Raw genomic sequence first — 13263 nt, 5'->3', positions numbered from 1 at the left:
GGACTTTAACACTCCACTTTCAACAATAGGCAGATCATCCATGACAGAAAATCAATAAAAAGAATCAAATGTGAATTACATTTTAGACCAAATGGACTGAACATACATACACTGAACACTCCATCCAACAGCAACAGAATATACATTCTTCTCAAGTACACACAGAAAATTCTCCAGGATAGATTACATTTTAGGCCAAAAAAAAAAACAAGTCTGAACAAATGTAAGAGGACTGAAATAATATCAAGTATCCTTTAATATCACAATGATATGAAACTAGAAATCAATAACAAGAAAAATCTTGAAAAATTCACAAATACAAGGAAATTAAACAGCATGCTCCTGAACAACCAATGGATCAAAGAAGAAATCAAAAGGAAAAATGAAAAATGTCTTAAGACAACAAAAATGGAAATACAACATACCAAAACTTACAGGATGCAGCAAAAGCTATTCTAAGAGGGAAATTTATAATTCCTAATATTCAAAAAAGAAGATCAATGGGGTAGAACTTAATGTAAAATTTTTTTCTATAAAATTCTTAATGATTAAAATAAATAAACACTCCCACAAAAAAGAAAGATATCAAATAAACAATCTAATGTTACACCTCAAGGAACTAGAAAAAGAAGAACAAACTAAGCCCAAAGTTGGCGGAAGAAAGAAAATAATAAAGATCAGAGTAGAAATAAATAAGACAGAGACTAGAAAAAAATAGAAAAAAATCAACAAAACTGAGTCTATTTTTCAAAAAGTTTTTAAAAACTTGACAACTCCTTAGCTAAATGAAGAAAAAAAGAGAGAAGACTCAAACAAATAGAATAAAAAATTAAGGTGGAGACATTACAACTGATACCACAGAAGTACAAAGTATTATAAGAAATTACTATGAATTATTATACACCAAAAAGTTAAATGACCTAGAAAAAATGGATAAATTTCTAGACACACATGACCAACCAAGATTGAATAATCAAGGAATCGAAAATCTTAATAGACTAATAGTGAGTAAGGAGATTTAATTAGTAATAAAAACTCTTCCATCAAAGAAAATCCCAGGACCTGATGACTTCACTGCTAAATTTTACCAAACATTTAAAGAACTAATAACAATACTTCTCAAACTCTTCCAAAAATTCAAGGGCAGAGAACACCTCCAAACTCTTTTTATGAGGCCAGCATTACCCTTATACTAAAGCCAAACAAGGACATTACAAGGGGAAAAAATATTATAGGTCAATATCCTGATGAACATGATGCAAAAATCTTCAGTAAAATACTAGCAAATCAAAGTCAACAATATATTAAAAGGATCATTCACCATGATCAAGTGGAATTTATCCCAGGGATGCAAAGATGGTTCAATGTATGCAATCTATGTGATATACCACATTAACAGAATGAAGGGCAAAAACCATACAAGCATCCCATTAGATGTAGAAAAAGCATTTGACAAAATTCATGACTTTTCGTGATGAAAACACTCAACAAACTAGATACAGAAGAAATGTACCTCAACACAATGAAGGCCATATATGATAAACTCACAGCTGACATCATACCCAACAGTGAAAAGTTGAAAGCATTTCCTCTAAGATCTGGAACAAGACAAGGATGCCAACTCTCATCCCTTCTATTCAACACAGTACTGAAAGGCCTTGCCAGAGAAATTAAGCAACAGAAAGAAATAAAAGACATCCAAATAGGAAAGGAAGTAGTGAAATTGTTGCCGTTTGCTGATGACATAATCTTGTGTATAGACAACCCTAAACACTCCACCAAAATATTGTTAGAACTAATAAATGAATACAGTAAGGTTGCAGGTTACAAAATCAACACTCAAAAATCAGCATTGTTTCTATTTACTAATAATAAAATAACAAAATGAGAATCAAGAAAACAATTTAATTACCAGTAGCTACACAAAAAGAACATACTTAGGAGTAAATTTAACCAAAGAGATGAAAGATCTGTACACTGAAAACTATGAAACATTGATGAAAGAAATTGAAGATGACCCAAATAAATGGAAAGATATGTCATGTTTATGGATTGAAAGAATTAATATTGTGAATCACCATCCTACCCAAAGCAATCTACAGATTCAATGCAATCCCTATTAAAATTCCAATGTCATTTTTCACAGAAATAGAAAAAGCAATCCTAAAATTCATGTGGAACCACAAAAGACTCTAAATAGCCAAAGCAATCTTGAGCAAAAAAGACAAAGCTGGAGGCATCACACCACCTGACTTCAAACTATACTACAAAGCTCTAGTAATCAAAATAGCATGGTACTGGCATAAAAACCGACATTGATCAATAAAACAAAATAGCCCAGAAAAAAAGCCCATGTATTAAGAGTCAACTGATTTTCATCAAAGTTGCCAAGAATACACAATGAGAAAAAAGATAGTCACTTCAATAAAACGTGTTGGAAAAGTGGATATCCACATGCATAAGAATGAAATAGAACCCTTATCATAAACTATATAAAAAATTAACTCAAAATGAATTAAAGACTTAAACATAACATCTTAAATGTAAAACTACTAGAAGAAAACATAGGGAAAAAATTACACAACATTGGTCTAGACTATAATTTTTTAATTTTATCCCAAAAGTTTAGGCAACAAAAGCAAAAATAGACAAATAGAATTACATAAAACAAAAAATTTTGTACTCAGCAAAAAAAAATAAAAAAATAAAAAAAAACAATAAACAGAGTGAAAAAAACAACCCATGGATTGGGAGAAAATATTTGTAAGCCATACATATGATAAGGAATTAATATCCAAAAATATAAGGAATTCAAACAACTCAATATTAAGAAAACAAGTGACTCAACTAAAAAATATGCAAAGGACCTGAATAGACATTTCTCAAAAGAAGGCACAGAAACAGCCAGCAGATATATGAAAAAAATGCTCAGTATCACTAGCCATTAGGAAAATGCAAATTAAAACCACAATGAGATATCACTTCACACCTGTCAGAACTGCTATTAGCAAAAAGATGAAACATAAATGTTGGTGAGGTTGTGGGGAAAAAGAGAATCTTTGCACTCTGTTGGTAGGAATGTAAATTAGTATAGCCATTTTGGAAAAAAAAATCTATGGAAACTCCTCAAAACTAAAAATAGAATTACCATAGGATCCAACAATTCCACTTCTGGGTATATATCCAAAGAAAAATGAAATTGATACATTGGAGGGATACCTGCACTTCCATGTTCATTGCAGCACTATTCACAATAGCCAAGACATGGAATTAACCTGTGTCCATCAGTGAATGAATGGATAAAGAAAATCTGGTGAATATACACAACAGAATACTAGTTAGCCTTTAAAAAGAAGAAGATTCTGTCATTTGTGACAACGTGGATGAAACTGGACGGTATTCTAAGTGAATTAAGCCAGGTACAGAAAGACAAACATTGTATGTTCTCATATGTGGAATCTAAAACAATTGATCTCATAGAAGCAGAGAGTAGAAGGGTGGTTACCAGAGGCTGGGGGTGGGTGGGAGAAATGGGGAGATATTGGTCAAAAGGTACAAAGTTTCAGTTAAGACAGGAGGAATAAGTGATAAGTATTTGAGGTGATGGATATGTTAGTTAGCTTGATTCAGTCACTCCACATTGTACACTGATTTCACAAAACCATTTGCACCCCATAAATACATACAGTTATAATTTACAAATATACAATAAATTTTTTTTAAGTGGAAAGATGTGCAATCCAGGGAAAAGATAGTTACAATAAAAACTGCTGACAAAATATATAAAGAATAACAACTTAATAAGGAAAATTTCAACCTTCAAAAGAAAAAAAAATGAGTCAAGGAAATAAATAGGCAATATACAAAAAAGCAATACTTAGAGTGAGCAAATAATCAAGAAAATTCCAGTTGAGACTGGGCAGGGGCCAGCACAGAGAATCTGATGATACCAAGCAATGGCACAAATATAAGAAAAACAGAACTCGCAGGATTGCTGTGGGAGTCTAACGTGCTACAATCTTTGGAGAGCATCTTGGCCATATTAGTGGTAAACATTCTGTGATCTAGCAATGTCACTAGGCAACACACTCCAACTCAGAGGATCGTGTGCACAAGCAGCCACACGATTGGGAGAAAAACGCACAGCAGAGGTGTTTTTCTGGCATGATTTATAGAAGTAAAATTTCTTAAACAAGTTAATTGCCCAACAATGGGAAAATAAACAAATAAATTATGTACTTTTAAATAATTATTCATTTTAAACAAATGAATATATTCTTTGCTTTTCTGCATTTGAAATTTTTGTTATGAACAAAATGAAACAAAGAAAATTACTGGGGCTCCTAGAATCCACAAACCTGGAAATTTAAACACATGAGTTTATTTGGTAGGCACAGACTGGCTGAAGCTGGCCTTTGGGATCACTGCAAATTCAGAGCACCATGGGTATCATGCAGGAATCACAGGGCTTGTTGTCCTGCTGCTAACAACGGTGTTCTCCAGGCTGCCTCGCCAGGGCTGCAGAGAAGCCCAAACACCCACCACGCATGGCCATGCACGGCCTCATGCACATGTGTACACACACACGCATATACACAGGCACACATAGCCTTATGCACACACACAGTTTCATGCACACAGCCTCATATACATGTGCACATATGCACATGCATATACATGCACAAATGTGTATGCACACAGCCTCATGCACACACATGCATGCACATGCACAAACATGTACCTGCACATATGTACCCACAAAGTCTCATGCATGAACACACACAAGCACCCTCATATCCGCAGCCTTTTGTACAAACACTGCCTGTTCCCTGAGCACCAGCAAGGCACCCTTGGAATACTGCCTTTTTTAGAACTGACATCACCAGAGATGAAGATTTCTGATGGTGATAGGAGGAAGACTTGCCAGTGGCCAATCACCGGTAAGTAATCCCACCAGCTTTAGAGCTCCCCACTCTTAAATGGGAGGACAGCCTCCACGGGAAAGATCAGCAGGCAAAACAGAAAACTAGAGAAAGTAGAGCAATGCAGCAGATAGAAGGGATAGAATAGAACCTGGAAAAGAAACAGAACAAAAACAAAAGCCCTCTTTATTTTAGATATCTTTGTATCCAAAGAAATAAATGGGAAGGGTGTCCAAAAGAGGATAAGCAGGACAGGACTGTGTTGGTGAGAAGCATAAAGCCATTAAAATGTTAATTCCCTTTTCCTTTGATGTTCCAACTGCTGGGAATTTGTTCTAAGAAAATAATACCAAACTGTGAAAAATCCACATGCTTCATAGCTGATAATCATCAGCATTAAGGCTCAATTTAAATGGCAACAATAGAAGGTTGGTGAGGCAAATCATATCTCATTCACTATACAAATTATCATAGTAATTCAAAATGGCAATTTAGAGACCAAGTCACAATTAACAAATATACATCTGATGCAATGACAGAAAATTGCATATGTGCCATTTGCACACATGTGACATGTGTACACCCAGGGACAAAAGCTGGAAAGGTACCTGAGAGACAAACACATGGCAAAATCATATGCAAAGTTTTTTAAATGAGATGGTTGTCACATTGCTGATTATTCAATAGACTAACTGTTTAAAATCTGAAATACCCTAGCGACTTTTTTTGTGTGAGTTTAGTGATAGGGTCCCCAGATGGAAGTGGCTGCTTCACAAGTTGCTAACTGACCATTGGCTTCTGGGGGACAAGAGTCACATCAACAAACTGTCTAAACCAGGCTGTTCCTGGCACATTCCCTCATGAAGCTGAAGCTCCACAGATGGTTTTCCACACTGTGTTATATTTATTAACATTTAGCCCAGACTTAATTGACAATACTAAACGCTGGTTCTTTAAACATTCAGTTTCATTATTTGCAATGGTAATTTCAGTAAACAGTAGCTATTCCAGAGCTCTGTAGTGTGAAATTTAATTTTGTTGGTTAATTGATTGGAAGAATACAGCAACTTCATCCTGCTTAGAGATTGTGGCATTGGTGTGGCACTGAAATTAGGGATCTGTAAAATCACTCACAGTATAGCAAAGTCAAAACAATAGGCTAAATAAACTTATCAACTTTTAGACACCAGGAAGTACCAAGTTTCTTGGAACAATGATATTACAGAATTAACACACTGCATATTCATTAGAGGATATTCTTGACGTGTGTGCATCTTTTAATAACAAATTCCTCACTCACTGTTTTGGGATCACTATACCCCTAAACTGTGTGCCTGGTCAGTATTTATCTATTAATATTAACACTGCTTTTGACAGAATATGAAGTTGGAGTGCTTTACCCTAGCAATGCTGAAAGGAAGAGCAGTTATTCCAAGAGTTCCCTTCCAGTCCAAATTAGTTACAGTGTGTCAATAGTTTCTATTAGCTTTTATAAACCTTCCAGTTACAAATCATAACACAAAATACCCTCAAACATGGGCATTTTAAATGGTGACTTCAAAAGATAATCGCCACCAACTGTTTGACCTCCACTCATAGGCCAAAAACATTGCCGATTATAATAATGAGATGCTATCTTTTTGACCTATGGAATTAGCAAGGATTAAAAGTGTGGATAATGCCAGTGTTAACACAGGGGGTGAGAAAGGATCTGACACACTCTTCAAGAGGAGTAGAAATTGATCCATGTATGAAAGCAATTTGGTAGCAAGAGACATTGAGAAGGACTCAGGGGACCAAAGGGTGGCCAGAGAAGGACTAGCCCAGGCACACCCGACTGGAGCTTTGCAAGTGCCCATGGACTGACTAGGCTCATCCACAGCCTCAATGCTGTGGGCAGAGGCCTCTGCCCAGGGCCCTTCTCTCAGGTACGCCATTACCCTTCCTCTCCAGGAAGCTCCCAGAACAAACTCCCTGGCACCTGTCACAACTATTCAGGGCTTTCACAGACCCCCTGCCTAGTAACCACTGAGATCCAAATGTGATTTTTCTGTGGCTTCGGAGAATGATAGTAAGAATTATAGGATGATGCAAAGGTGAACATTCCAAGGTTGGAGACCCCAGAGCTCCCAGGTCAGAGCCAGGAGGCAGCAGAGTGACCAACCCCTGACCACATAGGAGGTAAATGGTAGAGCCAGGGTAACAGCCCAGGGGTCCCGAGTTTCCACATGCACCCCTCAAAGGTCTGGCCCTACCCCACTCCACTCAGGGGTGCAGTCTCCCAGCTGGGAGGACAGAATCCTAACTTTGATCACTCCCACCTGGCAGACACATTTACACTGACCAACCCTCTTACTGCCTTTGGGAACTTTTCACTTCCCCAACTCTGCTTGATCCCTGTTCCCTCCTCCTCCCTACCCCGCGCTCCCCCTTTAACGTGCCCAGTCATCTCTGTGCAAATCAGAGTAAAGCTGGGCTCTGGCCCCTTCTGTCAGTAGTTACTGAAGAGAACCTGTTTCATCTCTCTGCCTAATGTCTGTCACTGTTTATCTTTGACAGCAGGAATGTCCATTGTCAGGTAACAGAGCTGGGTTTTCATGGTTTCCTCTTTCTGCCAGAGCTGCCAGAATGGAGAGAGCCCCATTGCAGAGCTTATGCACTGAGCTCTTCCATGGTGTCTTCTGAAACACGTAGAGTGTGAGTAATCAGTGGACAGACAGGAAAGCAGGAACAACCCCAGCAACGGCAAATGCTGCGGCAGAGACCTCTCCAAATTGACCTGCCAGTTTTCAGAACCTAGGCCATGGTCTGCTCCAAGTAGGAGCTCATAGGGTGTTGCGTTCATTGAGGAGGAGAAAGAATTCAGCACCCAAAGTTAAGAGAAGGAGAGGAAAGAGAAGAACTATGGAAGGAATGGTACAGAATCGAGGGACGATGACTTCCCCAGGAGCGCGGCATAAATCTGCCCAATCACCCTGGTGCTCCAACCCACCTGGGAAGCCAGGTGGGCATGGCTCATGTCTGTTTCTCTGGGTCGGAAGTCACTCCTCTCAGGAAATCTTGAAAGTGATCCAGGTCCCAGGATCCTTTCATCCGGCCCTTTTTGAACTAAGCAACCCCAAACAGAGCTCAGAGGCCCTGTGCAGTGGGGAAGGCTCTTTGTCTAATTAACTTCCATTAGCACATAAGCCAGACTGGAGTCCCCAAAGACACACAGAACCAAGCAATGGAAGTTGTTTTTCCACCTTTGTGTTTTCAGGGGAGGCTCCTTCAGGAGGCAATTTGAGAGCATTTCAATTTGAGATTCGTAGTTAAGACCAGAAGTAGACATAGCACTTACATAAACTTTTATAACTTAAAATGGATTTGTCTGGGAAACTGAAGCTCTGAAGAGCCCTGTCTCAGCTTTCTCAACCCCTGCCTGCTTGAAACACCCACTGGAGACCACCTCTGCCCACCTCACACTTTATCGCTTATGAAAGGTCTACTATTCCTTAGTGACTAAACCCCATGAGAGCAGACATCACTCAGTTTTGCTCACCACTCTCTTTCCAATACCTGAAACACAGCCAGTAAATAGTCACTGAATATGTGAATGATGAATTGAATGAGTGAATGAATAAATAAATTTCTTTCTGGAGGACTTTCTCACATCTAGGCAGTTCTGACCATTAAAAAAATAATAATAATGTTTCTCTTGTCTGCAGTCTCCTCCTTGCAGCATCTGCTTCTCTAGGCCACACCAAGCAAGTTGGTTCTCACTTCCTCAGAGATTTGGAAATAGTTGTCTTGCCATTCCCATCCCCACTCCCACCCCATAGAGGCTTTTCTTCTTCAGGTTAAATATCTACAGCTCTTTCCATGTTTTCCCACGATCCAGTTCAGCATCCTTGTTTTCCCTCTTGGAACTGGTCCCATCTGTCTATACCCTTCTCTGCTCCCTGAAGCTGCTACCCAGAAATGTGTTCCATGCTCCAGCATGCCTGACGCACCAAGCCTGCCCAGATGCTTCACCACTGCCTCATCTCAGTATTGGCCCATGTTGAGTGTGCAGCCATAGACGCTTGCAACTCACTTACCTATTTATTTTACAAAAACAGCCGGTGTTCCATAAAGAAGGCTGTCCTACTAAGGCTCTGCATAAACAGCAGTGAGCAGGGTGCAGCGGAAGCCCAGGCAGGCAGTTCATCCAAGCCTGGGGATGGGGAGGGGCCTGCCCCACGAAAGCCCAAGTGTATCATCCCAACTTCTGATCCCATCATCACATCATCTTTCTTTCTATGGCAGCCATCCTCAAGTTCCTCCGTAACTCTCTTCTGGATCTTGTGAATGAAGAGTCTTTGCTCCCTAAATTCTGTCTTCCCTCCCTCTGCCCATGATCTGGGTTCGGCTCAGCCCCCACCACCCCAGGTAGGCCTTGCCCAAATCCGTGGGATGTGAGCTCCACACCCCACAGTGGCCCTGTGGGTGCTATCACTCCCTGTGTTTCTCGTCATTGGCCCCTTTGATGTACACAAACCTTGTCTCCAGAGACTGTAAGCATTTTATTTATTTATTTATTTATTTTAGCTCCAGGGCCCCCTGTCAAGTAAAAAAATCCTGCAAATGAGTCCGGTTCATCCACTTGTTCATTCATTCATTCATTCAATGAATAAGGGCTGTGAGTCTGCTCTGGACCAGGCACATTCCTGATGCTGGTGACACGCAGTGAATAAGCAGGCTGGGCACTGCCCTCATGGAGTGACAAGAAACAGCCTGAAAACCAGGTCAATGTCAGCTCATGGGTGGTAGTAGATGGGGTCTGCTGAGGAAAACCCTGAATACTCTGTCGTAGAACAAGGAAGAGCTGGGCATCTCCTGAGCAGTTAGTGATGGTTTTATAGAAAGTGAATTATGTCCATGATTGCACCTCTTTTCACCTTGGCTACTGGGAAGCTTGGAAATAAGGTAGGTATTTTTAGTCTCGTTCCAGAAACTGCTGGGTTTTGCCTTTATTGCTTTGCCTTCTTTGGCTTCTACTTCTGCTTTTGCTGTCTTACATACAGATTCTACGTATTTTATATTATCTCATCAGTAGCCTCAACCATTCTTGGAACATGTCTGGGTCTAAACTCACTTTTATACAGACACATATTTTTACCGGGCATTCATAATTACATGCATAACCTAATTTTTTTAAATTAACTCTCTTCTCCCCCAAAGAAGCTTTGATTCATTACTCCACTATAGCTTAGTCTACCCACCAATTAAGAGAAAAAGTAATCAAGGATTATAGCTTGCCTGCCTGCCTGTCAAGGAGGGTCTCAAAGCCTAATGAGTACAAGAACTGTAAGGCAGTTTCTCCCTGTGGCAGCAGGGAGGGCGTCTGCAGAGGTGGCTATCAGGTTAAGGATGTCCCTTCCTGGAGGGATGGCCCCAGGTGGTTGTGAGCCGAGGCTCCTGGGCCCCATCTCCAGGGTTAGAGCTTGACACCTCCACTTTCTAGCTGCCCGACTTCAGAGAAGCATCTTAACTGTTTACATGGTGGAGACAGGCCTGTGGTTGACCGCCACACTGAGTACCATGCTCGGTGGGCTCTGTCCATGCTGTCGGGTTTGTGCACACGCATCATTGCGATCCTCTTCTACAGGCTGCTGTTCAGGTCAAGGGAGCACCATAGAAATGACAGTGGCTTCCGCATTGTCACCAGGACCCCTGCATGGCCTCCCCAGAACCACCACCTTTACACACTGAGACGATGGCATAACAGCGAGGACGAGAACAACCGCCCCTCAGGGAAGGATGAAATGTAGGATCTATGTATCTGGGAAATAGTAAATGCTATTACAAATGGTTTCCACATCCTGGGGATTTTCTAAACATAAGTACTGAGCTTCAGAGACAAGCACAAGAATAGTCTGCATCATCTAAATGACCAGTGCTTCCTTCAGCCCCGAAGAAAGTGCATGTTCGTTACATAAATATTGGGATGGGACAAAGCAGGTGACTTCATAGATTTATGAAATGGAGCCAAGAGCATCAAATTAATTTATGAACAGTGACTTCCAGGCATTGGTGCCTCTAATCAAACTCTCACTGCAAGTACATTTCATGCGGAAGACAGGCTCAGTGTGTTTTCTCTAAGGTCAAGCAGCAAGGCAGAGTGAGCGTGAATACTGCCTGCAACTTCTTTCCTGTATCTGGTGGGGCAGTCCCCTCAGCTTCTGATTCATTTGCTTTGACCAGCTAAGCCCCTGTCTCTCTGCAGATAAATAAAACTTAGAACATAAATGATTGGACCAATTATGGGCAGGGCACCAGCCCAGAGACTGCTTTCGTGGGCAGCTGCTCACGCCCTGCTCTGAGCCACAGTGAGCAGCCTCCACTTGCCATGCTTACACATTCTGGTGGTGATGGAGCCTGTGCCCTCTAAATGAGAGCAGCTGCTCCTCTGGCCACAGGGGAACTCTCTGCATAACACTTCCTTGGAAAATTGATTCATTTTCAAATGCCGGCATGGGACTCTTCCTGAGGGCAGTGCCTGTAATTAGTCTGAGAAAGCAAACAGCTCTTTGGTCAGGGGGAAGTTTTTGAGTGAGAGCTAGCTGTCACCCTGCAGTCCCAGCAGCTAACTTTCCTCAGGCACTCATGTCCTGCCAATCACCCAAGCCAGGACCCTCCCAGGCCGCCCTGTCCTTGGCTCTGCATCTGTTGCCTCTGGTACCTGTGTTCATTCACAGACACCCACTCCCCCCCCACCACACCTGCAACCACTCCACCTGTTCTAAACCCTCTTCCTTCTCTCCTGAAAAATAGCATGCTGCTTAATCATATGTGTCAACTTGGCTAGGCCATGGTGCCCAGTTTGGTCCAACACTAGTCTAAATGTTGCTGCAAAGGTATTTTTTGGATGAGATTAACATTTAAATCAGTAGACTTTGAGTAAAGCTGATGACTCTGCATAATGTGGTGGGCCTCATCCAATCCACTGAACATCTCCTCCCTTTGCTTGTCGACACCTCCCATTCCAACAATGAGAAAACTGCTCCCATCACCCACAGCCATTCATTTCATTGTTCATTTCCAGTGTATATGTTCAGTTATGTCAGACTTGTTAAACTGTGCCCTGATGAGAAGCAACTTTACTAACCAGGGCACAGTGCTTATGCACAGTTCCTACTGCCTTTTAGTCTTACAGACTCTATTAATTTCCGAAGTTACTTGGGCAACTTTTTAATCCTACCCTCTACAGTGAGGTTGTTTCATACATTTGTAAAAGTTGGGTTCTGCTGTCACATTCAGCATTCCATGCTGGGATACCTGACTTTTTCAACGACATTTTAAAATGTGCATACATTAAAGCTCACTATGGGTTTTGACAAATGCATATGGCATCATATAAAATAGTTACACTGCCCTAAAAAATCCTCTGTGCTTCACCTATCCGATCTTTCTATTCCTACCAGAAGTTCTGGCAGCCAGTGATCTGTCCACCATCTCTCTCTCTCTTTTTTTTTTTTTTTTTTGCCTTTTCCAGATTGTTGTACAATTGGAATCACACAGTACGTAGCCTTTTCAGATTGGCTTCTTTAATTTAGCAATATTCATTTAAGATTCATTTAAGTCTTTGCATAGTTTGCTAGTCCACTTTTTATTCACTAAATAGTATTCCATTGTATGGATATATCACGGTTTGTTCACACTATTGAAGGACATCTTGGTTGCTTTTAGGTTTTGAAGATTATGAATAAAGCTGTATAAACATTTGCATACAGACTTTTTGTGGACATAAGTTTTCAAATTCATTGGGAAAATACCTAGGAGTATGATTGACGGATCACATGATGAGTCTATGTTTAGCTTTATAAGAAACTGCCAAACTGTCTTTCAAAGTGGCTGGACCATTTTGTGTGCTCGCCAGCAGTGGTTGTGTTCCTGTTCCACATCACTGTCAGCATTTAGTACTGTCAGGACTTTGGGTTTTTGCCATCCAAATAGGTTTGTACTGTCATTGTGATTTTAATTTGCATCTGCCTAATGACAAATGATGTTACGTATCTTTACATATGCTTATTTTCCATATGTATATCATCTTTGGAGTGATGTCTGCTCAGATCTTTTGCCTGATTTTTAATTAGGTGTTTCTCGTTGCTGAATTTTAAGAATTCTTTGCATATTTTGGACACAAGTCCTTTATCAGATATGTGACTTACAAATATTTTCTCCAAAATTATATTTTGTCTTTTCATTCTCTTAACAGTGTATTTTACCAGGAAAATACTTTAATAAAGTTCAGATCTATTTTTTTCATTGATCTTGTTTTGGTGTTTTATCTAAAAACTCATCACAAAGTCCAAGGTCA

The 13263-nt window shown here is 40.3% G+C and overlaps 1 long non-coding RNA gene across 2 annotated transcripts in view; it reads right to left on the bottom strand.

Moving 5' to 3' along the window:
- The window catches only part of LOC117980946 (uncharacterized), a 30286-nt gene extending 25352 nt beyond the window's left edge, over positions 1-4934 (bottom strand). The window contains exon 1 of one of the 2 annotated variants that reach the window (XR_010112754.1): positions 4359-4934. This is a non-coding gene — a long non-coding RNA (uncharacterized LOC117980946). The remainder of the gene's footprint in view (positions 1-4358) is intronic. The other variant, XR_004672454.3, reaches the window with a different exon arrangement.
- Between the last annotated feature and the right edge of the window lie 8329 nt (positions 4935-13263).

Source organism: Pan paniscus, chromosome 6 (genome assembly GCF_029289425.2).
Source record: "Pan paniscus chromosome 6, NHGRI_mPanPan1-v2.0_pri, whole genome shotgun sequence".
NCBI lineage: Eukaryota > Metazoa > Chordata > Mammalia > Primates > Hominidae > Pan > Pan paniscus.
The sequence above is the reverse complement of the archived record's forward strand: the minus strand, read 5'-3'. Positions and strand labels throughout refer to the sequence as shown.